Source organism: Acanthopagrus latus, chromosome 6, assembly GCF_904848185.1.
Source record: "Acanthopagrus latus isolate v.2019 chromosome 6, fAcaLat1.1, whole genome shotgun sequence".
Taxonomy (NCBI): domain Eukaryota; kingdom Metazoa; phylum Chordata; class Actinopteri; order Spariformes; family Sparidae; genus Acanthopagrus; species Acanthopagrus latus.
The window spans coordinates 28,917,287-28,934,246 of record NC_051044.1 but is presented as its reverse complement, the minus strand read 5'-3'; the positions used below and the strand labels follow the sequence as shown (position 1 = coordinate 28,934,246).

The 16,960-nt window shown below is 42.6% G+C and overlaps 1 protein-coding gene across 1 annotated transcript in view; it reads right to left on the bottom strand.

Moving 5' to 3' along the window:
• Nucleotides 1-4,977, bottom strand: part of LOC119020739 (transcription factor SOX-13-like) — a 48,215-nt gene extending 43,238 nt beyond the window's left edge. Inside the window, exon 1 of the mRNA XM_037100300.1 lies at nt 4,459-4,977. The gene's annotated coding sequence lies outside the window, so the exon portion shown is untranslated. The remainder of the gene's footprint in view (nt 1-4,458) is intronic.
• Nucleotides 4,978-16,960: the final 11,983 nt, after the last annotated feature.

The window sequence follows — 16,960 nt, the reverse complement described above, 5'->3', positions numbered from 1 at the left end:
CACACTTTCCCTGAACCCAAGGAGACATATTATAAAAGTAAACGTTCTGTTTTACCAACCGACCAAGCCTCAATGATATTCTGCCCCCTCTATCATGTTAGATAAAGAAAAGCAGAAAATACTCAAATGTGAGGCTGGAGAATGTCTACATTCTATTTTTTTTGTTCTTTCTTTCTTTCTTCCTTTAACAGGTCCAACTTGTTAGACGCTGACTTATGAGTCTCATTCCCAGCTGGTAAACTGTTCTATGACAAAGCTTCAGTATTTGACATTGAAGGTTACAAGTGAAACACCTTTGCCTGATGGATTTTGAAACTTCAAATTGGAAGATTATTTTTAGTCAACCTAAGTCAGTTTTAAGTAACCTAAAAGATATTCTCTTCATCGAATTGACTTCTTGTTTTTAGCTTTTTATTGGAGCCTATATTATTGGTTCATATTATGAGCCAGTATGAGAACATCTGCAGGACATAATGCAGAAAAAAAAAAACATTCTTGGGGTAATCTATAATTATTGAATTCCCAGCATGGTTTATTAATTCAGTGCATTCATTACTCCATTAAGCATCTTTGTCACAAGTGTATGATGAAAACATTTGAGAGATGACTGAAAAGCAGCGTGTTTTCATCAATTCACTCTGTCTGCACATCACACAATATCTTATATATAAGTTGATATCTGAATGTTTTCCCTCGTATTGTCAAAGGAAAAATGATTTAGTACTCTGTCAGTTCAAGTTTGACTAAAATTAGAGCTGCATCTGGTCACAAATCAGGGTATTATGACGGATATTACAATTGCAATATGATTTGTGGCTATTAGGAAAAAATATTTTTGCAGCACAACTTCAGTTTTAACAGAAATAAGACTACTAATATCATGATGGTGTGACATTTGTGACATATGTTTTCTTACATCTGGAGAACAAGGTTTGTTTCTGCAGCACTACAGTACTTCATGGATACTGCACTTGCACTGACAACATTGAAATGATCATCCTGATGTTAACTCTTCACTTTTTCAACTACAATAACAACACAGCGAATGTAAAATCAGGGCTTAAACTGACAACTGTTTTCGTAATTGACTAGATTGTTAGTTATTATTGGTAAAAATGTCAGAAAATAGTGAAAAAGTCTACATAACTTATTAAATAAGCAGGGAAAACAATCAAATGCAAAAAATGCGTCGCTGACCAGCCTGAAGTCTGGATAAATCTGTCACCTGTCAGCGTGTTTATCAGTCGGTCAACCAGCTCAGTGTTTTAACTTCACACTTCTTGTGATTCTGTCAAAGGAGACAATGCAGTCAGAAGGTTTCATTTAAAGAGATCATAAGGCTTCCCCTGAACCCTGTATTGTTCTCTGTGATTGGCTTGGCCTCACACTGCGCTAAATGAGAGGCTGAGGAGCACACACACACACACACACACACACACACCATTCTTCTCTATTGTGGCGCTCCTCTGTGGACTCCTGCTTCAATAGGATTTAGAGAACAATGTCCAGAGGATATAGAGGGTCAGGAGGAGAGAGGGGGAAAAAAAAACCTTTGTCTGCTCTGCTGCCCTTATGGAGACGTCCCATGTATGGTGCACTAAAACACACACACGTACACACACACACACACACACGCACACGTGTACACAATCACACTCTCCCTTCAAACACTCACATGGATGAACTCTTTAGAACACAACGCAAAAAAATCCAAAATAAAATGAAAAATGTCTTCAAAATAATGCAAGTCCTGGTGTCCTGGTGAAAAGAAGAACAGGTGTGGTAGCATAGTCCGGTCTCACTGCCGGCGCATCAGATACAGCAGCCTGCTCGGGGGCCCCGCACTTCTAAGTTTAACACACCCGTAGAGTAGTATTAAGGGCAAGATAAGGACAAGTTAGTGGGTGACTGGAGTGGTTGGATGGGTCATAAACTGGACTTTATGACCCCAGGTTTACATTCTGATGGTGACAAAGAAGCAATAGTCATTTGTTTTTAAGTTATGTTCCACAGATAAGTTAATGTGTGTAAATGACGTACTTCCATAACTAACGTGACCACGGAGCCCCTCACTGACACTAGAGGTGTAGGTAGATCACATAGTGTAAAGTTTAAGACCGAGCCGGGAGTAAAAAAACGTGTTGGGTAGACTCAACTCTTTTCTACATCAGAACCCTGTGGAGCACATTACAGCTGCCGTCACATGGCTGCTACCAAAAAAGCGTGGCACATTTTTTGCAAATCGGTGGCTGGGTGAGTTTGTCATAGCCCTGCTTTAAGGACACATACAAGATCTTGTCAGTGCTTGTAGTTACACCGCTCCTAAATTACTTTCAACCTGGTTTCACATGTCTATACTCAAATCAGTTTTTTTCCCGTTCAGCCAAAATCTAAACAATGGCAACACGTTTGAAGTGAGCTGATGTCAGCCGATATTCCGGCCTGATTAAATCAATGGCCTTTCTTCTAACTGGAGTTACATCCAAATCCCGAAACCAAGCGACCGATCGTCCCAAACATTAAAACTTGACAAGCTTTGAAAGAGCCACAAGGTTGCTTCACAACTGCTGCTCTGGAGGTATTTTACAGAATGACTGCTCACACTATATGGATACGAAAAAGGATATTCACGTTCAGCGAGTCAGAAATGACACCAAGATGCTCAAGTAAAACAATAGTGCCGTCTTTTTTTGCCACGGTTTACCTTGGGACTGCCCGATAGTCCCCCACCAAAAAAAGTCTCATTTTTTGTTTGAGGTCGTGGTTAGGGTTAGTGTCCGTCGTTTGGTGTACGACCAGAAAGATCGCCCCTTAAGGTATAAAACATCCGGCGATTCAGCACCATGGACAGGGCTTCGGAAATATCGGACGATTGTAAGAATGGCACGGCCCCCCGATTACCTGCAGTTTAATACACTATATACACTTTATTCAAATTATGACATGAATCATTCACTTGCAGAGACTAAGGTCCAAAAAGAAGAGGGGGGGAGTCTGAGTTGAAGGGTGAAATGGCAAACTACCCCTGAGGATCCTCCTGTGGCTGTGTGTGTCAGAGACACAGAGCAGTATATCACAGAGCACACAGTGGTGCTGACAGACGGACAGCCTTGTTTTCTTTACATCTGCGCCGCTCGGAGATCAAAGAGCATGATGGGAGCGTGTGCATGCCAGATGCATGATACAGAGATGCAGCATTACTGACAGAGAGAAAGAAAGAAAGAAAGAAAGAAAGAAAGAAAGAAAGAAAGAAAGAAAGAAAGAAAGGGAATGGGGGCAGCAGTAGGGGGTGTGAAGATGGGAGCGAAGAGCGAAGGAGGAAAGAAAGGAGATTGATGGAAAGAAAGGTCAGGGACTCCCCACTGACGGACAGCTTTGTATGCAGCCAGCCACTGTAAAGACGACTGCGTGCGCACACACACACACACACACACACACACACACACACACACACACAGATCTACAACTCCACAGTTCAGTAGGACCCTCGCTGTGGCAGAATGTCCACGAGCTTTCGCAGACTTTGTTCTCTGCGCTGACACCGAGACGTCACCTCTGAACTGGTCCCAGACCTGCTGTTTGTCCATCTGCAACCACACTGAAGCTCTCCTAAACTGGGACAACCTCACTATTGATCCACTTTAAACCCCAGACCCTCATTTCTGACCCCTGTCGCATGCCAGCAGGACTCCTGGCACCGCTGACCCCCCACATTTCTGTATGCAGGGTAGGTGCACGATAAAGTCACATTTCTAAACTGACAATGGCGAGATGGCGAGATGTCATTGAAGTACTTTTCCCCCCCAGAAAAAACGTGACCAATGGAACAACTTCACATCACTGTGAAACTCCATGATGCTCTAATTACTCCGCTGCTCTCCCAAACTTATCAAATGAGCTGAAGTGAAGGGGGAAAAAAACAGGGTGTTGAAGTCTTTGGCAAAATGTTAACGCCTGTACCTATTCTTGGTGAACCTGCTGATATCCACTCATTTGCATCTGCCAACAGACCTGACATCATCACCGTCATCATCATCATCATCATCTCTCCTAACTAGATGACTGTGTGAGCAGCTTTGTCAGACACACTCAGGAGGAAAAAATAAAGATGTCACAGGAGAGAGGGAGAGTGGATGGCAGCTGCTGGTGGAGGACATGTGGAGAGGGACTTGGTTCGAGTCAGGGTGATGTGATGGAGGAAAGCACAAACGGGAAGTTTTTGGAAGTTGTAGATTGTTTTTTTAAGACTGACAAGTTAGAGCACATTCAAACAAAACAAAACAAAAAAACGCAGATCGAGAACAAGTTTTGAAAGCAAATGTTGCGTGACGCAAAGACTTCCACAGAGCTCTAATTTGCATCACATCTAAAGCAGGAGTTCAGGACAAAACGTGTTTTGGAGTTTTTTTGCATAAAGCGCATTTGTAGCGTGTTGACGCCGATCGAGGCTTCACTCACCAGTCCCGGTGCGTCCTGAGCTCTCCGCGAGAAAAAAAAAAAAAAAAAAAGACAAACTTCCGTCCTCCCCCCTTCTTCCTCCTCTCCCGCTTTAATTCCTCACCGCATTCAAAGCAGGGCGGTTTGGGGACACGGTGCTGCTCGCGGAGTGCGCGGACTTCTCTGCTCCGGTCCTTTCTTTCAAAAAAAAAAAAAGAAAAGAAAAAAGTGGAGAGAGCCCGGCCGCTGGTGGTGCCGATGTTGCTGGTGGAGGTGGAGGTGGATGTTTGGTAAGATGAAGACAGAGCGACAGGGGCGGAATACTGCCGCGGTGCGTAAAAATGCTGTGGAGACGGAGAGCGCGGCGCTGCTCTCACTCACTCGCTCGCTCAGTCACTCCCGGTGACTTTCTATCTCCCTGGTCTGGGCTCCCAGCACTCACCGTCCGCTGCGCCCTGCCGCTCACCTCCCACTTAAAGGGAGAGGGACTGATTTCCAGGTGGCGGCGGTGCCAACACGCACACGCGAGCACGCACGCACGCACACTCCCACATGCGCGCGCACACACACGTTATCCGTCTCTCGCCCCTTGTCATATTAACGCAAACAAATCGATCGCGCTATTGATCACTCTTGATTGGTTAGCTCTCATCAATTGACAGCCTCTCCGCCCCTCCTCCTCCTCCTCCTCCTCCTCCTGCAGACCTGCGTCCAATCCGATATCTGTTCAGCCATTGTTTGGTATTGTTTTGTTAAGTTCAGGTCCTGCTGTACAACTTCCCCAGTAACCAGTAAGGTTCCAGTGAATCAGTTAGTCATTTCAATTGTCGGGTTTTTTTTTTTTGTTTTTTTTTTCTGAGTTGATTGATTAGTTGTTATAATATATGGTTTAGAATATTGGAGAAAAGTTTAAAATGCTACACCCACGAGTTCCCTGTGCCCACGGGGACTTCAGGAAGGTTGTCAGAGAGAGGAGGGGAGGAAGTCACAGGAAGGTCATTTATTATGCTAGTTCAGTTCCCGTTCAAAACATGCTGTTCAAAAACATACCATGATGCATGTCTTCAGTAAGGGGTCTGCCACCCCTAGGGGGTCCTCAGAGTCACTGCGGGGGGGGCACTACATTAGTTTAGCTCTTTAAAGCTTTCAATTTTTTCAAATATGTTAATGTCTTCAAACGGTCATTAACATAAATCAAACACAATACACACAGAGAGCACGACACTGATGATAGTCTACCCATGATTCCTTGTGCTATCACGTCAGAAATCTAAGTGAAAATATTTGGCACATTCTGAATCGCATATTTCCTTTTTGTACTTTTAGCACGTACTGCAGCTGCCCTTACATACTCTTTCTCTCGGTATGCACTGGGACACAGGACTTCGCCTTTAACTTTGACCCCCTTCGCTCCTACTTGCATACTTAAACTTGAACACGCTGTCATCGCGGCGTCTGTCAATCTGTCAGCAGGCCGTCAAATGTTTGCGCTCCCTTGGCTTTGTTTTTACGTTCACCCAACATGTGATGCATCTTCCGCTGTGCAGTGGATTGCGGTTATGCTGGCTTGAATACTGCGAAATGCGATGTGATGTCGTAGAAATTCCTGGTATTTTTGGAATTCGGCATTTCACATGCTTGATGATTTTCTGGCACAGTTAATGGTATGGTAGAACTGGAACACAAGAAGAGCTTGGTTTTAAGTGTCTCGTGGCTCATCAGGGTGGTGTTGTGGCAGTGGGAAGCTCGGCGTCAGAGCTGGATGGATGGATAGCTTTGTATTCTGATTACAACCACATAAGCAGCTTGACCAATACGTCTGCTTTAAGAAACACAAAACTTGTGGGTCATATCAGTGATTAAATTATGATTGAATGATTGATTATCTATATTTTTCCACTAGCCTACACTCGCCCCTTCGTGCTGTGTCATAACAGCAAGCATAAATGCAGTGAAGATTGATAAAACAAACAAATCTTCACAATTGAGAAGTTAAACAAAAGTTTATATTTGCCTGTTTTTATTTTTGTTAAGTTACTTTACAAGATGATTTAAGTTCCATCTCAGCTCTCTTTTTTTTTGGGGGGGGGGCAGCAAGTCTCAGTAGGAAATAGTCCAACCCTCTATCTTTGACTGTAGCTAGCTGCTGTTAGCTTATTAGCTCAGTTGGCAGTGGAGCTAAGTTGCCTGAACCACATCCTCAAATCATGGAGGGAGTCATCCTGGACAGCAGGGCTCAGTTAAACCAGGCTCGCCAGATGGGCACAGTATGGAGGTGATTTACAGGACTATGTATAAAGTGTGTTTTAGGAAGATTTATTGAGGCAAAGAACGCAAAACAGTTTGTCACTCATGATAAAATCAAACAATCGCTCTTAAAGATCCAAAGAAATGGTACCAACATGTTGGTCACAAGGCGAGCGACCTCAAGAGGAAAGGCTACTGGGCAGGCAACTCGCTCCAGAAATGTTGCCAAAAAAGATGTGAAACCAACTGTCAACTGAGTATTACAGCGACTGCAGTTTGTTGTTAAGTAGTCTGCTGTGTTGTAATGTACTAAATTTCACTTCTTGTCGCTGGTACTCCATTAACAAATACTGTGGATCTGATGATCAGTGTGTGGGCACACTGAACGAGCAGAACAAAAGTGAAATCTTAGGGATATGCTAGAAACAAGTTTGCACTGTGTGTCATCCAACTCTATTGGAAGGCAAATGTGTTTATAGCTGTTCCAAATAGCCACGCTGGAAGGTGATGGGGAGAGTCAGCCATCGCTGAGAGGCGTGAGATTGGAGATGCAATTACATATGGGTATAACACATTTTCAGACTGCCTCTCCTGAAAGGCATTCATGGTGTTGTACTCAGTGGTTTGCACCAACATTGATGGAAATATGGTTGTAATTGTTGCAAAAAAGAGAGCGTCAGAGGTGAGTCTGAGCCCTACTTACTTTCCCAATTCCAAACCCCTGACAAGCAGAGTACACTGCTCTGATAGAGTACACTGATGCCTTTACTTGCATGCCTGTAAGAAGATGGCACTGAAACAGGACGTGCATCACTGGTTTTGTGGCTTTCAACTGAAGTTAACAGAAGACAGTGCAAATATTCACAGGATGGAAAAATCTGATCACCTGCTAGAACACCGTGGTGTCGCCACTGAAGATGCAATGTGTCTTTGAAAATACGTTTATGTCTGACCAAAGTCCTTCGAGGCAAGTCTTGCCACTCAGCAGCCATCTTGGCAACGCCCCTAGGCAATGATTTCTGGGGAACAAGACCAGGTGACCATCTAAATGAATAGAGAGAGAGACACACTTTTAATGGTCAACAGGACATTACTACATTACTACTGTACTACTACAGTATAGTATCATCTATTTAAATGTGTTCAATCTGCTTATAAAGTTAGGTGACTTTGCCTCAAAACAAGGTTTCAAACACTTTTTATTCTCGTAGGTTAAACCACACTGAGCATGTCCACGGTTCCACTTCACCAACTTCTTTTACAGTACCGCAACTTAGCTCATGCCAGCAGAGCCATTAAACAAATGTTTAACAGTGTTATGCTTTTAAAAGTAACTCATTACGTTTCAATAGCTATTACTGCCATTAAAAAGTAACTTGTTACTGTACTGCGTTATCTACTGAAATAAGTAAGGCGTTAGAGTACTTTAGAGTGACCAAAAAATACGGTAAAACCACTTTGCGACTCGTTGTGCAAGACGGTCATATTGTCCAGGCGGCCTGCGGCTAACTGTACTTGTGCCCTTTGAATCTGTTGACTCTACTGACATTTTGTAGCTTTCTTTACAGCCAGTAATGCCACAGTATAATAACAGGAATGACTGACACAACATAACATTTACAGACCTTGCAGAACTCTTTTCAGATTTTGCTAACAATCTGACAGTGAACTGGGCAGAGGGATGCAGTATTATGCACAGCTGTTTGAATGAAAACGATACAACACAGGCTCTTATAGCCAAGTGTATGATGTTTAAAAATACAACTGCGAGTGCTGACATAGAAATGATACTAGCACAAATACAATGGAGGTGCATGGGCTTTTATTTTTCAAAACACATGTCTACATACAAACGATCAAAGTTGCATTTCACTGTGATGTTGTTCTTGCACTTCATGCCACATGAAGCCTAAATAAAGGGAATTTCCGTGGAAGTTGATAATGTCCTCTGTCATCTAGCTACAATTAGCTAGCTAGGCACACTCAGTTGCAGAGCTAATGTGTTACGCAACTCGTTACAACAAAAAAGTAATCAGAGTACTTTAACATAGTACTATGTAACAAGTTACCCCCAACACTGCTGTCTAATGCCTAATGTTTGAATGGCTGCACCTCTCCTGCCCGAATAACCGAATCGGTTAAAGCTGTCGTGAAAATTATCTGTGCGCTCGCGTCAGTGCAACAACATGATTGGCTGAGATATCCCCCCAGTTCAGCTGTGATAAAGCAGATGATTGGCTTATGGGAGGAATGGGCCATCCCTGGCGTTACGTACTTTCCTATGAAAAATCCTTTAGGTAGGTCGTTTCCGCTCTTACGACGGCTGGTACACCTATTTTGCGCCAACAAACACGTTTTGTGGGAAACATGACGCCGGCTCAATTACAGTCCAGCACTTTCTATTTTCTTTCTCGCCTCACTTTGAAATTCGCATTTTCTCCTCCTTGTTATGATGGTTATGGGAAACAACACAATGGCACCTCCAGTACAACTGCAACCATCAGCTGGCTGAATTGATGGAACATTTCGACAAACACGGCCCGTCACTCTGCTCGGTTCCGTCTCCTGCAATCATTTGCTTTGTGCTTCAGTATATCTGACCAAACAGTGCTTGTTGTCAATGATGATCCGGCGTTCTGTTTCCGTTGTCAGAGCCCTTTGCATGCACGAACAGTCATCCCACAACAGAAACCGAGAATTGCAGTATGTAACACCTTATGTCTGAATAACTTCTTATCAGTATAACAGAAATACACTTTCATCTTGACAGTGAAAACATGACAGTCACCAAACAGTGTTTAAAAAAAACAAAAAAAAAACCCCATTGCCTTAGCGATGAGAATCCAAAACTGCAACCGTAACATCCATTTTTAAATGTATCTGCGTTAGTGTGGACATTTTGTACAGTAAGCTTGTCTTATTAGCATCTGCGTGAATAGCGCTGGCAGTGACGGAGGCAACGGGAAGAAAAACAAGCCCACAGCATGTCAGAAAAATGTGACTGAAGAAGTGAAGACCTCATATTAAGGAAGAGAGAGAAAGAGGGAACGACGCGGCGAGGTCATGGGAGTGCACACGGTGAGGAGAAGATAAAAGGAGGCGCGGCTCTACGGGGACAGAGAGATAGAGAAAGAAAGAGAGGGACAAAGAGAGGAGGAGAGAGAATGAAAGAGAGGGAGCGAACGAGGTAGAGAGAGCTCGGCCGTGCATTGGGGGAGCTGATGTGCCATTTCTAATCCCTCCTGTTCGTGGCTTTGTGCCGTGGCCCAGCAGGAAGTGGGAGCTGGGCAGACAACAATTAACAAAAGAGCTGTGAAGAATACAATTAGCCATCAATGGCCAACCACAGGCCTTTGTGCCTGTCGCCATGGAGACGGCACAACACCAGTATACCGAGATTACAAAACCCTTTTCTATACTTCTCCTTTTTTCCCTCTCCATCTCCCCCGTTTCTCTTCTTCCCTTTCCCTTTTTTTTTTCCACTTTTCTCTTTCTTCCGTTTTCAAACTAATGTCCCCTTTTTTTCTCCCTTTAGTTCATCTTTGCAGTCTTTTTCTCTCTGACACACACACACATAGACACACTTATATGTGCTGCCATACATGCAAACACTCGGTTCACGCTCCTGTGAGGCTGCATGACCACATGACTGAACGCCTGGAGATTTAAGCCTTGAAGGAACTCCCCCCCTTACAGCCTCCATTAAGACAAACTGACCCCTCAGCACCAGCAAGTGTTCTGGTTAATTTTCTTCAGACAGTCCTGCGCAGTGATCGTACATCTAACTGGCAGTTAGGTAACACCCGTGGTGGTAAGTGCCTCGCCACAAAAGTCTACAAAGACTGTTGGATGTGATTTTTTATTCCAAACCCTGCACCATCATGCAGTTTATCCCCAGTGTTCACATCAACAGGAGGTGTTGTCTGACTTTTCTACTTTGTGTCAACAAGCTTATACAACTTACAGACTCGCACTCAGTTACTCCCAGACTGTTTCCAGGTCGTCTGTGTCCGTTCAACAAACCAAATGATCTGTATCGGAATGGGCGGGGTGTAAACCGGAGGTGATTAGCGCTCAAAGGGGATGTGGGCATCATCAGCAACCAGAGATGGTTATTTTAAAGGTGCACTACGTCGTTTTGGGGATGACTTTTTTTTTTTTTTTTTTTATGGCTGAACAAACTAAATAAACAAACTGACCTTAAAGGACAACATCCTGTTTTGCTTAGTCTATACTTTCTGGAACCTGTCATCTTAAAGAGCAGCTTGTTATTTCAGTTATTGATTTTCTTTATATATATATTTGATTTTGTATTTTAACTTCATTGTTACTGTTAATGTTCCAATTCTCAGTTTGAATTCTCTTCTTCTCCAAAACTACACAGTTCCCCTTTAAGACAGAAATTGACATTGGTTGATCAGAAGCTGCTATATTTACTTTTTATTAAAGAAATAGTAACGCTTCAACTCTCTTTACACTGGACAAAAGGCCCACTGCAGTAGTCAGTAATCAGCTCCAGCCTCAGTTGGCTGTCGATACTTTTCCATCCATTTCTGCACAAGCGAGCATTCAGACATTGTACAGTTGACGGCGAGTTTGAAAGAAACTGAAGCGAAAGATATTCAAACATTGCAGCATCAGTGTCACTGTGCTATCCTTGGCAGCTGCCGGTTTGTTTTTGCACTTGTGTAACTTCCGTTATCAGCTCTGGAAAAACCATGTGTCTAATTCAGAATGTTATTGCTTCAGACTCAAGACAAGTTGAAAGTCTTCTGGTTTTAGATGGATGAGGTATGTTGTCAGCTGATTTCTACTGTTCCCTGTTTTTCTGGCATGTTTGTGATGACAAACGTGACGCACAAGGAAAGAAAAAAAAAAAACAGAATGGCAAACTCGTCTCCTGGCAATGTGAGCGCCATCAATCAACTATTTTTAACAGGTTTACCCGCAGTGAACAAAACCTGTGCTTGCTAACTTTGGTGTAATAACAGTATGAATATGAATGATAGACGAAAGTCTATGGGATGGAAAGTTATTACACTTAAACTGGAAAATGTGTGGCCCTGATCCTGCTTGTGGGTCATAAAAATACTTCCATACTGTACAGCGTTTTTAACGTTCTTCCCATAACAAATTGTATTAGTGAATCTGTGACTGAAATGTTTATCACAAGGCTGATTGTGTCGACCCAAGTGAGACTCAAAAGCGGATGATGGTGAAACAAGGTGAACTTTGATTTGGTGACGTTGCACCAGACTGCAGAGCGACTTCCTTCAGCTGCGAGACCTTCAGCTCATCCTCAGCAGTCCGCCACAAAAAGATCATTTGAACGTTATGACTTATCCAACCTGATCAAGTCAGATTCTGACCCGGTAACACACATCATGAATGACTATGACGATGAAATAGAATAAATATCCAGCTTATGTTCAGTCATGTCACCGGGACAGCTGGAATTAGTAACTGTTGTTTTTTGTGCCATTTCCTGAAAACAAGAGGCTCTTGTTCTTTGTGCGTTCACGAGCAGAGAGGACCGCCCCTTTTATGGAGTTCTCTGTTCTGATTGGATAAATGTATTTTGTCCTTTACTATAAGAGCAGGGGGAGGAGAGACATGGGTCACTGACCGCACACTATAACAGTGATTACTTTTGGAGGACAGAGCTATTTAACACTTACTTTCAAATGAAAGTGACACTTGTGGCAGCTTTAAATTGAGTCTGATATATAACCAGCTAGAAGCCCCATGCAGTATGTTTAAGTTCCAGGATATAGCCAAACAGGACCATATGTTGTATATAGTCCTGAATCGTGGCTAAACGTGACCTTCCATTAGTCTGTGAATGAAAATCTATGGTAGGATGTGGGTGATACACCCAGTAAAGAAAGGTAGACACCCTTCCTGTAATGTTTTTCTGTGAGTTTTTGAAAACGCAGCTCGATTTGTAGCAAGTACTGGCTGCTTTGCAAACTGAAAAACGGTTCTGTTGTTTCTGTCACCTTTCCTCAAAACTGCGCTTTTTTGTCTCCAACAAAGCATCCGAACAACAGACAAACTGTAGTATGTCAAAATATGGGAGAGGAGGGAGTAAGAAATGCAGCTGTGAGACATGGGGGAGCACTGAAGGAGGCATTTCTATGCATATTCTCAACCACTTACTGTATGATGTTCAACGTCGGGCTCAGCGGGTTTCCCTTCTGACTGTAAGCCAAGAGTCGTTACCTCTGCGAACCGCCAAAAATACTTTTAAATGTCATTTTATTTCACTTGTTTCCGCTGTTTTCTGTCTCTGTTCTGGGCCTCAGCGAGGATTTTTGCGCTGCAGTTTTCACACACCATTATGTGATTTTGTTAATGGTATGAAGAGTTTCAGAGCACAATAACATTTCAAGCAGGCATTTACTATTTTACAAACTGAACCGCAGTCGTGTTGTTTGTGTCACCTATTCTAAAAAGCACACACCATTGTCTCTGACAATGCATCTGAACAATGGAGAGAAACCGTATTTGCTGAATACTGAATGACTACCTTCAGCCCGCCAGCAGCGGCACAATGTTTTGATGATTATCTTTTATTATGTGTTTGAATCGCATCGGCTTAAGTTCCATCTGCCAGTTCTATAGAGCCCATGTTGTGTTTTGGTGTGTGCTAGCTTGGAAGGCTTCCCTCTTGTTTAAAAGTCTTATGTGATGACAGTTCATAGTAAAAATGAACTGTTGAGCTAAACTTCGACAATCTATCTATCTATCTATCTATCTATCTATCTATCTATCTATCTATCTATCTATCTATCTATCTATCTACTGTATTTATATATATATATATATATATATATATATATATATATATATATATATATATATATTTATATATGTATATATGTGTGACTCCAGTGCACCAGATTCTGACATTTTCAGTCCATTACTGTTGGATTTATATATCCTCTGCATTTTAATGGTAATTTGGACTCTGTATGTGCATTTATATTACTGCGATGTTTGCGCTGTTCATATTAAAAAATGTCTGAAATAGCTCAGCTGCTCTTATTAGAAAGGCATTTTAACTCCAGTAAAAAACCAAAACAAACAAAGGCAATAATAATAATAATAATAATAATAATAGCATGTTAATATTCACAGAACAACCGGTATTCATAAAAATGTGTCCATCACATTGGTTTGCCCATGTAGGTATGACAGCGGCATTTCATATAATGCTTCATGCACTCAGGATGCGGCCTTTTGTGAAAGATAACAAAAGAAGATTTAGATCAAAAATCAAATCATCATGCCCAAGGAAAACATCTTTTGGCACATGACACAGCCACGTGTTGGATAAACTGAAACCCTGTGGGCTCTGTGTCATGGCACCGTGCACCACGGTGCGACTTTGAGGCAGGAAAGTGGCATTTTCATAACCGGGTTTATTATTCACTTGCGCCTGTTTGTTGTTTTGGTGACAGACAGTGGAGTAAACCGTGCCAGTGTGGGGGCAGAGGTGTAGTTCCAGCAACAATCAAGCTGTGAAGTGCAATTTTCATGTCAATTATTACCAGAATTTGCATTTGCTCGCACTACAGTGGAGCGCAGGGTGCAAAAGCACAGGCGTACATGGACGAGGAGTTCATATTCAAAGCTGAACTCACGTTGGCCAACTGATCTCACAAACTGAAACGAGCGGCATTCTTCATTTTAACTCCACACGCATGGCTGTGGTGTGAATGATCGTAATCCAAGAGCTGTCAGTTTTTGCACCATGATGCCGTGGGAACTGTGGAGGTGGACACATCCATTAAAGATATGTTTCCTACGCTGGGAAAGGGATCTTGTAAGACTGGAGCAGCACAGTAACCGACCGTTTTCAACACACTGTCACTCACAACTTGTCAAATATGGCTGCTTGGTCAGTGGCCTTCAGCTTTATAGCTATGACGCTATGCTGTTTTATATTTACATTGTTTTATATCTACGATGCTCTATCTACCCCTCCGGCCTCCTGACAAACATTTCACATATTTCAACATTTGACTTTTAATAATAAAAATAATTTTTAAAAATCATAAAGCGCTTTTCAGGGTACACAAAGTACAGGTTAAAGGTTACAGGTTGAAAAGCAGAATAATAAAAACAACACACTTAAAACCTAAAAAAGAGACAGGAGTTCTTTTGATCATTAATTGGTTGTCAGACTGTTGCAATTTGGTTAGTTTTATGCACAAAACTACTTGGTTAGGTTCAGGAAACCATCCTGCTTTGTGTTAAAATAACATTTTGAGTCGTCACTAACACAACTTGTATAAGTTAACTTACGCAATATAACTTGAAGAGCAAATAAATGCTGACTTGTGGACACACACAGGGCATGTGTTCCTGGGAAGTGCTACGTATCGACCTCGACCAGCCGACCTGGTTATTCTCACTCTTTACACTCCGCTGAAGGGCCCTTCGAGAGATCACAGCAGAGGAGAAGCTGCAGCGTCAAACACAGACATGCACAATGGCCACTTTATCAGGAACTATACAAAGTTCATTTTGTTCCAGCAAAAATATGGAAATTTGACTTTGCTGTTGAAGTCATAGATAAAGATATCTATTGCACTACCTTTTATTGAGAGGTGTTAATAACTTATTATCCTGCAGTCCAGTCCATCACTAACTGTGACCTCAACCCTATGGTTCAATGATTATCTCTATGAATGAGTAAAGTAAGTGTGTTTTCTGGACTGCATTAGATCGTACAGGTGTACCTAACAAAGTGTTTGCTGAGTGTATCTGCTCTCAGCGATTCTGCTCCTACGACGTCAGTTTCCTCTCAGTGGCTTTTCCGTCAAGCGTGGTTTTGGAGTGTTCTCCCCCACACTGCAGCTATCAGGGCTCTTTGGCACATGGGAATTTCATTAGTCGCAAATGATGCCACACTTGCCACATCTGCCTACAATGAAGTCCTCCTCGTCACATGGCTGCAGGTATACTAAGTGCTTCTGTCCTTAGAACCAGCATAAGTCGCTCACCTGTTTTCTGGCGGCACAATGAGCCGTACATGCTGTCACTCCTGCTGCCAGCAGGAAAGGGCTCGGTCATGCTGGCATTGGTGACGTCCAAACCTCACAAACCACAATGAATACGTTTTAATGAAACACACAGTTGTAGGTCTACCCAGCTCCGGAACCAATTTATTTTGTTCATTCGTCAAATCTAACATATCAGTACTGAACTCAGTTAAAACCATCATGTTGCTGGTTAAAGTTGGCAACGATACTTCACTATGCTCCAGTAGCATAACATGCTTTCCTTTATACTGGTTTTGCCAACTTGGGGACTTTCTGGCAATGTTTTTTTTTCGAAATTAAAAAAAATTGTCTCCTGCCTTGTCACTCTTCCTTTTTCCGGTCACCTTTCCTCTTCCCTGTGACTTTTCGCTGCTATAAGGGCACTTAGGGGTCAAAAAGTGCTCAGGCTCCTACAGTAACATTACAACAGCACCCAGCACACTCTTAAAGGCATCTCCAGCATGATGGTTTTGGACCACGGGTAACAGCTCTGGTGAATGAATTCACAGCATAACATTAGCCACGGTAGCTGTATGGGTAGTCGGTTCGTCTAATGGTGAGTGAGTTAGCAAGTTGAGGTTTCGTTTGGATGAATACAACTTACAACAAACACACAGTGGGAATGATTCACTCCTCGTCATCATATACAAGTGATTCACTACGGTTTCAGTGTCGATATCTGCAGAACGTGACAAACACAAATTACACCATCACTAAATATAAGTCAGCATCAAAGGCACGGTCCGTGTGCGAGTGGCCCGCAGGCTGTGTGTCCTGGCAATCTTATCTTCAGTATCAAAGTAATCCACCCATAGATACATCACAAGTAGGGACCACTATTAGCTAATGTGGCATATTATTCATGGAGCCAAAATGTTTAACAAATGCAGGCTACAATGCAGCGAACTAACTGACTTCTCAGCTGTTAACATCCCTCAAAATCTCAACAGTGTGGCAACTGTGATTCCAAAATTCAGAGCATGCTCAAACCCTGCAAATGAAAGTAAGACAAAAGCATCGTCAAAGCGAAAAGCGAAAGCTCCTAATGGCAACGTTTCTGATGAAACCAAGTGATAATAGGGAACCTGATGACACTGATGAGGGAAACAGAGTTGGTTTCCTCTCTGATGAGTTGGAGGTGTACAGCCTGTAACCTGCAGCTCTGCATTACTCCAGCAGACTGAATAAAAGACATTGCATTTCCTGAGATTACCGTACCTCAAAAA